Source organism: Mobula birostris, chromosome 13 (genome assembly GCF_030028105.1).
Source record: "Mobula birostris isolate sMobBir1 chromosome 13, sMobBir1.hap1, whole genome shotgun sequence".
Lineage (NCBI taxonomy): Eukaryota > Metazoa > Chordata > Chondrichthyes > Myliobatiformes > Myliobatidae > Mobula > Mobula birostris.
Genome location: NC_092382.1, coordinates 66,700,946 through 66,715,656, shown reverse-complemented (window position 1 = coordinate 66,715,656; position 14,711 = coordinate 66,700,946). Strand labels below are relative to the sequence as shown.

The 14,711-nt window shown below is 45.9% G+C and overlaps 1 long non-coding RNA gene across 1 annotated transcript; it reads right to left on the bottom strand.

Moving 5' to 3' along the window:
• Positions 1–2,206: 2,206 nt before the first annotated feature.
• LOC140207670 (uncharacterized) lies at positions 2,207–13,529 on the bottom strand. Its single transcript, XR_011888614.1, has 3 exons — positions 13,500–13,529; positions 4,503–4,747; positions 2,207–2,420 (listed from the first exon to the last, which is right to left on the bottom strand). It is a non-coding gene; the product is annotated as an uncharacterized lncRNA (long non-coding RNA).
• Positions 13,530–14,711: the final 1,182 nt, after the last annotated feature.

Genomic DNA, 14,711 nt, shown 5'->3' with positions numbered 1-14,711 from the left:
TCTAGGGATCCCCATCACACTTGCTACTTCACCGGGCCGTACCGCCCTGGGCTTCGACTGTGCACACAACACAGTGACTCATTCACACGCCGCATCCAGCCCCGGGTGACCCCACGCTTCCTCAAAAGCAGCTCAGAACACTGGGTGCACTGACAGGGTCTCCAAAGTCTTTCTCAACTTCTCCTTACAGGTTCCGAAGAGTCTCTGCACAATAGGGGTGTTGGTCCCCACCAGAATGGACACACCCCCAGTCTCACCGGTGTCGGGGTAAACCAGTACCAGGGTCTCGTGAGCCTCAGACACCCTCACCTCAGCTTCCAGGAACTCCAGTTTCACAGACAAATAGCCATCGTACGGGTAATCACCATCACTGATACCCCACATTTCCAGTGCACTGAAAGGTGTCAGGGGTAAATGCGCCAGCTCCTGATCGTAGAACGACCGGTACAGTAATGTGACCTGCGACCCCGTGTCGAGTATGGCTTTTGCATCTGTCCCCTCCCTCGGGGTCCCACCAATACTTCTGGGATAGGGTCTTTTCCTCTCGAGGGCCCCGTGGCACATTGTTGGGAACATATTTTTCCCGAAGACTCCAGTCCGTACTCTCACTGAGTCTCTTCTAAGTTTCCCAACACCCCGCTCCTCTCCGGCTGGGACACCCGCGGGCTCTCCCTCCAAGGGGCTCCCTGCCATTCACATTCCCACCTGAAGTTCCCCTCTTCCCCACAGTTATGGCACATGCCTCGTCTCGCGAAACCCCAGCCTCTGCCTGGCCTCAGTGCTGTCCGTCCCTTCAGGGAGGGGCCTTTCCCACTAGTCCCCCCACGCGGAGAGACTCCGCCTGCCGCAATCTCTTTTGCTATCTCCCGCATGGATCTGGCCCCGGCCATTTCACCACAAGGAGCTGCTACCGAGGACGGCACCGTACTAACGAGGCCCCCTTCCGCTCCCAATGGGTCCTCCTCCTCCCTTACCTCTCTGAGCAACCGAACAAAAGACGCGTTCTACGGGGCTGCCGGAGGCTCATAGCGACCGCATCATGTCTCTGCATGCCCCTGGCTACCTGGTCGATCCTTATCTAATCCACCTCATTCCCTGAAATGATCCCCGGAGTCTCAAGCAATTTAGCCTTCGCTCCAGCCGGAAAAGATACTCAGAAAGCTTTTCCCCTTTATCCTGACACAAATTCTGAATTCCCCCTAAAAGCTCCACCCTGCCCCCAGTTTGCCCAAAAGCCTCCTCGAATGCTTCTAGACCCTTGTGGAGACCCCATGTGCCACCTAGGCACTGAGGGTTCAGACGACGAATGCTTCCAGATACTCCTTCCAGGAAGCCAAGGGCTGGTTAACTTCCACGCCTTTTACCACCTCGGCTGCCACCCTTCTCAAACTTTCTCCCAATCTTTGCCGCTTCTCCTCCTCAGAACACTGCCACTCACCGAGCAGCTGAGAAGTATGTTCTGCCCAGGTTTCATCATCATCTTTCCCTTCGGGAATGGGAGCCCTCCCTGAGAAAATTCTTAACTTCTGACGTGGACCGCCCGCCCTGGTCACCAGGGAGATAATGGCTGAAGCCAACTCAGAGCCTTCCCCCTTCCGTGGGGAATGAGAATCAATTACATTCTCAAAATCTGACCTCTCCCTTCCTTCATCCTTCAAAAACGACTGACCCGCTTTCTAAAATCTGCGCCCCAAGCTGCGGGCAACGCTACTGGTGTCCCTTCAAACCCTTCCTCCATGACAGTGTGCACGCCCCATAGACCCGCCTCACCTACGTCACTGGTACACGGCTGCAGTCCCAATTCCTTGACGTCAGCGCCCGTCTGTACCAGCACAAAGGCTGAGTCCCACATTTTACCAATATTTCTGCTTACAATCTCAACTTTACCGATAGCTCTGACCATAGTCAAACATCGAATTAACACATCGTCCGGAGTACGTATGTCCACCCCCTTAGTACACAGGCATGATTAACTGGGACATCATCGATCTCACACCAAAGTTCAATCTTATCCGAGTCCATCTCCCCTAATTTAAACCCGGTGACTTACTCTGTATCTGACAGAATTCAAATCCTGGACGAGCCCCCACAATGTAACGTCTTTCATCCCACCGGAACATACTTTATAGCAATTCATAATGATGGGTTGTAGAAACAACTAAAAGAAAAGGCGCCACATAAGTAACTTATCAGTCTTGTGCACCTAATATTTTAATACGTTGGAGCTCACACCTCCGATTCCATCCAAAATGTCCTTCCAAGACTCTGGCCACCATCCGAACCCCCGAGGTCTGGTATCTGCCGCCCTGGAACCGCTGTCCGTTCCCCACACATCCATCCTCTCCGCTTGCCTCCTGAAAAAGCCCCCGATCCTCAGCTCAGCACACACATGCAAGATAGCATATCATGACTTCCATTGGCTGGCAAATGAATACAATTTCCATTATCACTAATTATAACCCAAACATGCTGTTACAGAGAACCCCTTACTCAGCAGCAAACAGTACGGGAAGCCGTTTTAGTATAACACTTCAGAGAAGCCATTTTGTAATTAGCAATTAACAGTTAACAGTCCAACTAATATTACTAAGAACACTACACAGAATATTAAACTCCAGTCCCATTAAAGGTGAATATGCAGCAGAAGAAACTCCTCCCATGCCCAGTGGCCAGGGTGCAGGACTGGGTGTGGTGAGCAGCAGCAATAATTGCAGAGTTCAGCACTGACAGTCACTCTCGAAATTGCATCAGCAACAGTGATAGACAAATATCCAGCATACAGCTTATTGAAACTTTCTCCCAAGTGTGAACCCGGTAATATGTCACAAGGTTAGATTACTAAGTGAATCTCTTCCCACATTCACAGCACTTGACCGGCCTCTCCCCAGTGTGAACTGAATGATGCACATACAGTTGAGGTGACTGAGAGAATCTCTTCCCAAAGTCTGAGCAGGTGAACAGCCTCTACCCAGTGTGAACTGACTGGTGTGCCAATAGTTCAGATGACTGAATGAATCCTCTCCCACATTCTGAGCGGGTGAACGGCCTCTCCCCAGTGTGAACTGACTGGTGTCTCAGTAGGTGAGATGCCCGAGTGAATCCCTTCCCACAGTCTGAGCAGGTGAATGGCCTCTCTCCAGTGTGAACTCGCTGGTGTCTCTGTAGGTTGGATGAATGTGTGAATGCCTTCCCACAGTCTGAGCAAGTGAATGGCCTCTCCCCAGTGTGAACTCGCTGGTGTGCCAGCAGATTAGATGACCGAGTGAATCCCTTGCCACATTCTGAGCAAGTGAATGGCCACTCCCCACTGTGAGCTGACTTGTGTGCCAATAGTTCGGATGACTGAATGAATCCTCTCCCACATTCTGAGCAGGTGAACGGCCTCTCTCCAGTGTGAATTGACTGGTGTCTCAGTAGGTGAGATGCCCGAGTGAATTCCTTCCCACAGTCTGAGCAGGTGATTGGCCTCTCCCCAGTGTGAACTTGCTGGTGTGTCTTGAGGTTGGATGACCGACGGAATCTCTTCCCACAGACCGAGCAGGTGAATGGCCTCTCCCCAGTGTGAACTGACTGGTGTGTCAGTAAGTGAGATGCCCGAGTGAATCCCTTTCCACAGTCTGAGCAGGTGAACGGTCTGTCTCCAGTGTGAACTCGCTGGTGCACCATTAGGTTGGATGACCGAGTGAATCTCTTCCCACAGACTGAGCAGGTAAACAGCCTCTCCCCAGTGTGAACTCGCTGGTGCGCCATTAGGTTGGATGAATGACTGAATCTTTTCCCACAGTCTGAGCAGGTGAATGGCCTCTCCCCAGTATGAACTCGCTGGTGTACCAGCAGATCAGATGACTGAGTGCATCCTTTCCCACATTCTGAGCAGGTGAATGGCCTCTCCCCAGTGTGAACTGACTGGTGTGTCAGTAGGTGAGATGACTGATTGAATCCCTTCCCACAGTCTGAGCAGGTGAATGGCCTCTCCCAAGTATGAACTCGCTGGTGTACCAGCAGATCAGATGACTGAGTGCATCCTTTCCCACATTCTGAGCAGGTGAATGGCCACTCCCCAGTGTGAACTGACTGGTGTGCCAATAGGGTGGATGACTTAGCGAATCCCTTTCCACAGTCTTTGCAGGTGAATGACTTCTCCCCAGTGTGAACTCGTTGGTGACTCTGTAGGTTGGATGACTGAGTGAATCCCTCCCCACAGACCAAGCAGGTGAACGGCCTCTCTCCAGCGTGAACTCTCTGATGTACCTTCAGTTTAGATGAGCAAGTGAATCTCTTCCCACAATCCGAGCAAGAGAACGTCCACTCCCCGGTGTGAACTGACTGGTGAGCCATCAGGTCAGATGACCGAGTGAATCCTTCCCCACAAATTCAGCAGATGACCAGCCTCTGCCCAGTGTGAACTGACCGGTGTGTCCACAGGTGGGAAGACCGACTGAATCCCTTCTCACACACAGAACAGATGAATGGCCTTGCCCAGTGTAAACTTGCTAATGTACCTTCAGTTCAGATGACTGAATCCATTCCCACTGAATCCATTGAGCAGACGAATGGGTTCCTCCCTGTGTAAAATGACGGGCATGCCAGTCAGTCAGATGATCGAGTGAATCCCTCCCCACAGACTGAGCAGGAAAGATGATCGAGTGAATCCCTTGCTCCACTTCTTAAATATCGAGACAGAGACAGCAAAATTGGCGTGCCGTGTTCGAGATTCCCAAAGACAAATTCCCTGTCCTTTTTAAACCTGAAAAAAGATTTACAAAATCCATCAATGGGTGAAGGATAACATTTCAGATAAGATCACTTTAGTTGCCAAGGTGTGACATCGCACTATTAATGTGAAGTTCAACCCAAGTTGGAGAGAGAAATCATCTTCTAGCTGGTCACAGTGCTGGTGACTGGAATGACCATCAAATTCTCTGATGCTCTTCCTGTCTCTATAAGAATGGGGCATTTCTGCCAACTCCAATCTGTGACCTGGTTCGGTTTGACTCTGTCCATTGGTGTTATTCCCTGTTCTGCCTGAGCGGCATTGCCTGGCCTCACAGTAACTGAAGCACTCTCACACAAATAGCCTTTGTTAATGTGCAGCTCAGATTTTCTTTATGTACTGTTAACTGAAAGTGCCACAGTTTTAATGCCATGTAAATATCTCCTACTCAGATGTATGGTTGGTCTGCACAGCTGTTAAAAGGAATTCGAGTGAATATTAGTATTACTGAAGGTTCTTGTCACAGTCATAGAAAAGTACAACACAGAAACAGGCCCTTTGGCCCATATAGTTGGTGTTGAACTATTTAAACTTTCCACTCCCATACCCCTACAATCCCAGTACCTATACAAACTTCATAAATGTTGAAATTGAGCTCACATACACCAGTTGTGCTGGATGCTCATTCCACACCTGGATGACCCTCTGTGTGAGGAAATTTCCCCTCATGTTCCCCTTAATATTTCACCTTTCACCCTTAACCCATGGCCTCTGGTTGTAGTCCCACCCAATCCCAGCTTGCATTTACCCTATCTATAACCCTCATTATTTTGGTACACCTCCATCAAATCTCCCCTTAATCTTCTACATTCCAAGGAATAAAGCCCTGGCCTGTTCAATCTCTCCTCATAACCTAAATCCTCCAGACCTGGCAACTTCCTTGCAAATTTTCTCTGAACTTTTTCAACTTCTTTAACATCTTTCCTGTAAGTAGGTCACCAAAATTGCACACAATACTCCAAATTAGGCCTCACCAATGTCTTGTACAAAGTCAACATAACATCCACCTCCTGTACTCAGTACTTTGATTTATGAAGGCCAACGTGCCAAAATCTTTCCTTCTGTCCCTATCTAACTGTGACACCACTTCCACTAAAATATACACCTGTATTCCCAGATCCCTTTCTTCAACAACACTCCTCCATGCCCTACCAGCCACTGAGAAAGACCTACATTTGTAGGTCCTACCAAAGTTCAACACCTCACATTTGTCTGCATTAAATTCTATTTTCCAATTCTCAGGCCATTTTTCCAGCTGCTCCAGTTTGCACTGCAAAGCCATGATAGTCCTCGCACAGTCTGCTAAACCCCCAGTCTCGGTTTCATCCACAAATTTGCTGCTCCAGCTAACCATGTTATCATAGAACATTAGAGCACAGAAACAGGCCTTTTGGCCCTTCTTGGCTGTGCTGAACCATTTTCTGCCTCGTCCCACTGACCTGCACCTGGACCATATCCCTCCACACACCTCTCATCCATGTATCTGTCCAATTTATTCTTAAATGTTAAAAAAGAACCCGCTTTTACCACCTTGTCTGGCAGCTCATTCCATAATCCCACCACTCTCTGTGCGAAGAAGCCTAATGTTCCCTTTAAACTTTTCCCCCCTCACCTTTAACCCATGTCCTCTGTTTTTTTTTTCTCCCCTAGACTCAGTGGAAAATGCCTGATTGCATTCACTCTATCTATATCCATCATAATTGTACATACCTCTATCAATTCTCCCCTCATCCTTCTACGCTTCAGGGAATAAAGTCCTAACCTATTCAACCTTTCTCTGTAACTCAGTTTCTCAAGTCCCGGCAACATCCTTGTAAACCTTCTCTGCACTCTTTCAATCTTATTAATATCCTTTCTGTAATTAGGTGACCAAAACTGTACACGGTACTCCAAATTCAGCCTTGTCAATGCCTTATACAACCTCACCATAACATTCCAACTCTTATACTCAATACTTTGATTTATAAAAGCCAATGTACCAAAAGCTCTCTTTATGACCCTATCTACCTGTGATGACACTTTTAGGGAATTTTGTATCTGCATTCACAGATCACTCTGTTCTACTGCACTCTTTAGTGCCTTATCATTTACCTTGTATGTTCTACCTTGGTTTGTCCTTCCAAAATGCAATACCTCACACTTGTCTGTATTAAACTCCATCTGTCATTTTTCAGCCCATTTTTCCAGCTGGTCCAAATCCCTCTGCAAGCTTTGAAAACCTTCCTCACTGCAGATTACTGATATAGATGACAAACAATAACAGACCCAGCACTGATCTCTATGGCACACCACCAGTCACAGGTTGCAGTCAGAGAGACAAACATCTGCAACACACTCTGGCTTCAGTGCGTCATCCAATTTAATGTCTAATCTTAATTGCTGAGTGACTGAACCTTCTTGACCAATCACCCATATGAGACCTAGTCAAGTGCTTTGCAAAAGTCCATGTAGACTACATCCACTGCTTTGCCTTCATCCACTTTCCTTGTAACTTCCTCGAGAAAATCTGTAAGATTGGCTAGACGTGACCTGCCATGCACAAAGCCATGCTGCCTATCCTTAATCAGTCCACATCCATCCAAATACTTATACATCTGGTTCCTGCACATGTGTTGCAATAACTTTCCCCCTACTGATGTCAAGCTCACCAACATAAGATTTCCTCATTTATTTTTAGAGACTTTCTTGAACAGCAGAACAACATTGGCTGTCCTCCAATCCTCCAGTCCGTCACCTGTCACGAAGGGTGAATTATATATCTGTGCTTGGGCCTCGACAATTTCTGCACCTGTCTTCTGCAGGGTCCCAGGGAACAACTTGTCAAGCCCTGGGGATTTATCAACGCTAATTTGCCATAAGACAGCAAACACGCCCACCTCTGTAATCTGTACAGGTCCATGAAGTTGATACTGCTTTGCCTCACTTCCATAGACTCTGTGTCCATCTCCTGAGTAAATACGGATGCAAAAAATATCTCCCACATCTATTTTGTCTCCTCATATGGATTATCATTTTGATCTTGCTGAAGATTAATTTTTTCCCTTGCAATCTTTTTGCTCTTAACATATCTGCAGAATCCATGTCTGCTGGGGCAACCTCATACCTTCTTTTATTTCTTTCATAAGTGTTCACTTGAATTTCATGTACTTCATAAGTACCCCATTTGTTCCGATCTGTCTGTACCTGGTATGCACCAGCTTTTTATTGATCTGGGAGATGAAAGCCAAAGGGGTGATAGAGCTGCATGGTGGGAGGTGGGATGTGGCGGGGGTGTTAAACTAAATTTGAAGGTGGAATGGGAGTCTGAATAACAGAGCAGAGAGTGGAGGGGTTTTGGAGACAGATGTTGTTCAGATCTCAGACAAAGTCAGAAATGAAAAAGTTGAGCATGGTGCGGTGAATATGCTGAACCCTGTATATTTCAATACCAGGAGAATCGTAGGAAAGGCAGATTTGTTCAGGGCATGGATCAACACCTGGAATTATGACACTCGGATCTGGCAACTGTGGACTGGGACAGGCTGCTTTATGGTAAATGGGAGGCCTTTAAAGCAAAATTTTGAAAAATTTTGGATATGTGCTTGTCAGAATAAAAGTTAAAGATAGAAACTGTAGGAAGTATACACAATTATGAGGGTTTAGATAGGGTAAATGCAAGCAGGATTTTTCCACTGAGGTTGGGTGCGATGACAACCAGAGGTCATGGGCAAATGGGGAAGGTGAAAATTTAAGAGGAACATGTAGAAAAAACTCTTCACTGAAATGGTTGTGACAGTGTGGAATGAGATGCCAGCACAAGTGGCTCGTGCCAGCTGAATTTGACTATTTAAGAGAAGTTTGGATGGGTACCTGGATGGTAGGGGTATGGAGGGCTGTGGTCCCAGTGTGGGACGTTGCATCAGAGAGTTTAAATATTTTAGGCATTGTCTCGATGGGCTGAATGGCCTGTTTAACAGATCCTCTCCATGTCCCTATGACAGAGGAGCCGGCCAAACTTGATTGGAAGGGGAGACTGGTAGGATTAATGATGGAGCAGCAATTTCTGGAGATTCTGGGAGAATTTCAGGAGGTGAGTGATAGATACATTCCAAAGAAGTGGAAGCATTGGAAAGGCAGGAGGACACAACCGTGGCTGAAATGAGAAGCCAAAGCCAACATAAAAGTCAAAGAGATGGCAAATAATAGAACAAAAACTATTGGAAAGTTTTTAAAACTAACAGAAGACAACTACTAAAAAAATCAGATATGCTCAGGGCATTGAATTATGATTTGCAGTTATTAATGAGACTTGGTAGCATCCAACAGTCTGAGGCATTCAGAGGAACAAGATATCTGGGGCCTTAATATCTCTGGAAAACCAAGATTCTCTGAACCAGTTACCTTCAACTTTTAATTTGGCAGGCTCATACAAACTCTACACATCAAAATTCCACTTCTGAAGGATGCCCACTTACCAAGTACTCCTTTGCCAGAAAACAGCCTGTCCCAATCCACACTTGTCAGATCCTTTCTGATACCATCAAAATTGACCTTTCTCCAATTTAGAATCTCAACCCGTGGTCCAGGTCTCTCTTTTCCATATTTACTTGGAATCTCATGGCATTATGATCAGTCGATACAAGGTGTTCCCATACACTAATTTCCATCACTAGCCCTGGATCATTTCCCAATATCTTATTGCACACTTCTACATTGGGAATTCTACATGCTGATTAAGGACACATTTGAAAAACTCTACCCCAGCTAGACCTTTTACAGTATGGCAGACACAGTCAATATTTGGAAAGTTATAATCACTTACTACATCAACATTTGTTTCTTGGCATAGTCTGCAATCTCTCTACAAATCTGTTCCTCTAGATCCTTTCTGATACCATCAAAATTAATCTTTCTCCAATTTAGAATCACAACTCATGGTCCAAACCTCTCTTTTTCCATATATACTTTGAATCTCATAGCATTATGATCACTAATTTCTGTCACCAGCCCTGGATCATTCCCTGACAGCCTATTGCATACTTTGACGTCAGGAGTTCTATGTACTGATTAAGGGCACATTTGACAAACTCTACCCCATCTAGTCCTTTTTAAGTATGGGAGTCCCAGTCAATATATGGAAAGTTATAATCACTTACTACATCAACATTTGTTTCTTGGCATAGTCTGCAATCTCTCTACAAATCTGTTCCTCTAGATCCTTTCTGATACCATCAAAATTAATCTTTCTCCAATTTAGAATCACAACTCATGGTCCAAACCTCTCTTTTTCCATATATACTTTGAATCTCATAGCATTATGATCACTAATTTCTGTCACCAGCCCTGGATCATTCCCTGACAGCCTATTGCATACTTCGACGTCAGGAGTTCTATGTACTGATTAAGGGCACATTTGACAAACTCTACCCCATCTAGTCCTTTTTAAGTATGGGAGTCCCAGTCAATATATGGAAAGTTATAATCACTGACTGAATCAACCTTTGTTTCTTGGCATGGTCTGCGATCTCTCTACAAATTCGTTCCTCAAAATCCCTCAGACTGTTGGGTGCAACCAAGTCCCAGAAATGGCTATAATATCATGTTTCCATGCCCTGAGCTCATCTGGCTTTCCTATGATGCTTCCTGCATTGTGATATACACAGCTCAGCACATTCATCACACCATGCTCAACCTTTTGATTGATGACTTTGTCTGAGCAACATCTGTCTGGGTGTCAAGAAAGCAACCTCTCCCTCAATGTCACAAAAACAAAGGAACTGGTTGTGCACTACAGCAGGGGTCCCCAACCTTTTTTGCACCGCAGACCGGTGAAAAATTGAGAATATTCTTGCGGACCGGCCGACCTGGGGGTCGGGGGGTGGGCAGTGTTCAAGTAGGGTTAAACTCACCTCAACATGTCTTTTACAGTTAGGGTTACCGACTCTCTCACTCCCAAATAAGGGACAAAAGTAGCAGTCAAATATGGGTCACTTGTGTTTACCCCGAGAAAGACTACAATGACCATGAAGCCTTGCGCGGACACTGTGTGTGCATGTGCGTACGTGCCATTTTTTTTTTACCACAAATCGGCTTTGGCTTAATCTTCCCGACTGCACTGTACATACATTATTTCTACCTTATATAGGCTGTGTATTTATCATATCATTCCTGCTTTTACTACGTTTTTATATGTTAGTGTTATTTTAGGTTTTATATGTTACTTGGTATGATTTGGTAGGTTATTTTTTGGGTCTGGGAATGCGCATAAATTTTTCCCATTAATGGTAATTGCTTCTTCGCTTCACGCCATTCCGGCATGAATGGTTTCATAGGAACACTCTACCTTAGCGGGGGAAATACGGGACAATCCGTATGGGACAAACCAATCTAGCCCAATATACGGGATGTCCCAGCAAATAAGGGACAGTTAACAACCCAATGTTCAAGTTCAACAGTGCGTGACAGGGAATGAGGAAAGGTGCAGCTGACTCATATCGTTTCCTCGCGGCCTGGTAGCACATGCTTTGCGGCCCGGTGGTTGGGGACGGCTGTACAGCAGAAGGAATGGAGACAGGCTGATCATTATTGACATCAATGGATCTGGGGTTGAGAGAGTGAACAGCTTTAAATTACTCGGCATAAACATCACCGAGGATCTCATTTGGTCTGTACATACTGGCTGTGTGGTATGTGGCTGTGCACCCCATTCACCTCAGATGCTTGAGGAAGTCTAGTATTGGTCCCAATGCCTAAGAACTTTCTATAGGGGCACAATTGAGAGCATCCTGACTGGCTGCATCACTGCCTGGTATGGGATCTGTACTTCCTTCAATCGCAGGAGCCTGCAGAGAGTGGTGCGGATAGCCCAGCGCATCTGTAGATGTGAACTTCCCACTGTTCAGGACATTTACAAAGACAGGTGCGTAAAAAGGCCCGTAGGATCATTGGGGACCTGAATCACCCCAACCACAAACTGTTGCAGCTGCTACCATCCAGGAAATGTTACCACAGCATAAAAGCCAGGACCAACAGGCTCCTGGATAGCTACTTCCACCAAGTCATCAGACTGATTAATTCACGCTGATGCAGCTGTATTTCTATGTTATAATGACTGTCCTATGTACAAACTATTTATTATAAATTACTATAAATTACACATTGCACATTTAGATGGAGAAATAATATAAAGATTTCTACTCCTCATGTATATTAAGGATACAAGTTATTTCAATTCGCCCTCTCCACTATCTGTTCTGGTAGTCTGACTCTAATCCCCTCTGGAACTTTAATTCCACCTCCCCCCACCACACACTAGCACTAGCAAGACTTACCACTAGGATATTTGATCTCTGCTAGTTTTAATTCCTGAACTAACAAATCCTCTATCAACCCTTTGACATTGCTCTGCTTGGTAATCACCCCCACCCCACAACAGTTTCTACAGTGGTCTACCTGTTGTAGTGTGGAATGGCCGCATGAGTACTCTGCGATGGCTATTTAACCTCATTCCCCTTCCTGACTCTCACCCAGTTTCCTGTGTCCTGCACCTTGGGTGTAACTCACCGCTCTTCATGTCATATCTATCCCAGATGATCTGGAATTCATCCATTTCCAGCTCCAACTCCCTAACGTGCAGGGTTACAAGCTGCAGCCGGATGCACATCTTGTACGTGAGGGTGTCAAGGACACTGGAAGTCTCCCCACCTTCCCACCAACGTCCCCTCATTTGTAATGATCGGTGTGCCAAAAAATCTTGTGCTGTGCAATTTTTACCCAGTAACAACAATATGTGCACACTGAATTTTAAATACAGAGTTATTTATTTTAACAGTTAGCAAATCACTGTTAATAAGACATCCTCTGGGTTTGATCAAGTTCATCTGCACTCTCACACAATCTATGTAGCAGGCCCGTAAAGGGTTATGAAGGATTTTCTCACTCCAGCTATTGCACATCGTCCATATCTGATTTGCTTGCTAAATGACACTTTAAAAAGTCAGATTTCCAAATATCACTCCACTTCCTCCCACTTGCAAATTCTCCAGCAACTTTTGCATCGCCACAATACACACAGGTAATACCAGTTTCTGTATTGTACATAAATATTTCCCCTGAACCCTCCCCCAGGTGACTGACGGCCAATGCATATGAAATGAAGGGCAGTATTCTGTCTCAATGGAGTCTGGCACATTCGTGATGTGAAAGCTATTTGTTGCCCAGGACAAAGGTGTTTGATATCATTATTTTCACAGAGTGAATGGATCAAAACATGTCCTCACGGGTGAAAAAGGTCCAGAACAAGAAGAGGTCGAACAAGCAACACACACAAAATGCTGGAGGAACTCAGCAGGCCGGGCAGCATTTATGGAAAGGAGTACTAATGCTGAGTTCTTCCAGCATTTTGTGTGTGTTGTCTGGATTTTCAATATCTGCAGATTATCCCTTGCTTGTGATTGGAGGCAGAACAAAGGTGATTTTCTTAACAGCTGATGTAAAAGATTTTGTCCCCTTTCTCCGAGTTCCTAATCCTTGCATTTAGATAGCTGGAGTTCAACTCTGTGTGAGAGATCCATCAGTTCCCATTCCCTCATCAGCCGGAATCTCCCCCGGGCGGATCGTGGTGCTGAGAGAGAGGGAAGAGAGCAGGACTATCCCGGGCTTGCGGGCCACGGTGTCCGGAGCTCACAGCAATTGTCCCGAATTCGGTGTTGAAAATTCCCACCCGCAGCCGGGGAATATCTCTTACCTGGAGCAGACTTCTCGAGGCCTTTGTGCACTGCGCGCATGCGCGATATTCGGGAACAGCCTATGCGTTCGATCGGTGCTTCAGCGACGGCGAATATTGTTCGCAGAGCCTTCTGGGTAAACACGCTTCCATTAAAGGTTTCTGCAAGCACCAGCTCTATGTCCAGACCTCTTTTTTTGTGCGTGGGAAAACTCAGTGCTGTTTTAACGCACAAAGCAGCTCCCATAAACAATACACTTAATATTAACAAACTTTCCACGTGTCTAATGCCAAAGTAGAACCTTCTTAGAAATGCAGATATAAAACAAAAGAAATTCTGCGGTTGCTGGAAATATAAACACATACACACAAAAATGCTGGAGGAACTCTGCAGTTCAGGCAGCAACTAAGCAGAAAAGTACACAGACTCGGCATGCTGAAGGGTCTCGGCTTAAACGTATTCCTCTCCACAGTTGCGGCCTGATCTGTTGATTTCCTCCAGTGTTTTGAAGAAATTAACCACTTTTTTTTCAATGAAACAGTTTCAATATGTTTCTGATCTTTTATTTGTGGCCACGTCCTGCTGGTCTGATTCCTCTTCCTCCTCCTCCTTGTAAAGTCTAGACCCCATCTCTTTCTGGAGCCCCAAAGCCCTGACTCAGGCTGGTAACTCTTTGGTTTCTGACTCTGCACCATCGAAGATTCACTGGCTCATCTGCTGTCAGACTTTAGAGGCGCATTGCAACAACCCAGCTGTCTATGGCACAGTCCTTTCAAATGATTGAAAATGACACAAAGCGTTGAAAAAAGCAGGGAAGAAGGAGCTTAACCACCATAGTCCAGAGCCCTGAAGAACGTTGAAACCACTGTGAGCTCATCGTGTTATTCAGCCTGGAGAGAAGCATGCAGGAAATCCATGCAGCTGTACAAAATGATGAGAGACATTGGTCGTGTGGATCGCCAGAGTCTTTTCCCAGGGCTGAAATGGCTAACACGGGGTGGGGTGGGGGGTTATGTTTAAGCTGCTTGGAAGTAGGTTCAGAGGAGATGTCAGAGCTAAGTTTTTTGAACAAAGTGTGGTGTGTGTGTGTGGAATGCACTGCCAGTGACGGTGGTAGAGTCTGATACAATAGGGTCTTTTAAGAGACTCTTAGATAGGTACGTGGAGATTAGGAAAATAGAGGGCTGTGCGGTAGGTAAATTCTACGCAGTTTCTGGAGTAAATTGCACGTC